Source organism: Rhagoletis pomonella, unplaced genomic scaffold (genome assembly GCF_013731165.1).
Source record: "Rhagoletis pomonella isolate Grant_MI unplaced genomic scaffold, Rhpom_1.0 Rhpom_scaffold_01240, whole genome shotgun sequence".
Taxonomy (NCBI): Eukaryota; Metazoa; Arthropoda; class Insecta; order Diptera; family Tephritidae; genus Rhagoletis; species Rhagoletis pomonella.
The window spans coordinates 34294-34650 of NW_023459794.1; positions in this window are offsets into that span (position 1 = coordinate 34294).

Genomic DNA, 357 nt, shown 5'->3' on the forward strand with positions numbered 1-357 from the left:
AGGGCGAGGTAGATGACATCTAGATGTCGCCCTATGTACTACGTTCGGTACAGCGGAAATAGACGACACGCCATTTCTTTAAATAAAATTAATTGGTGCTCGTTTGTATGTACATACATATGTAAATGCATGTGTGTGCACCTTTCTATTAATATCGTTGAATTATTTTAAGATCTATCGCAAAATTTTATACAGACAAGACAAATAAGTAGAAAATAAATAATATAAAAAAAAACTTTTTAATATACAACGCTTTTATAAATGGACTAAAAAGTAGAAAATAATATTTCTCAGTCCCATAGAATTTGTTTTGATAACTTTTGATTTTGAAATTTTAGCAAAAGTCGTTATAACCAA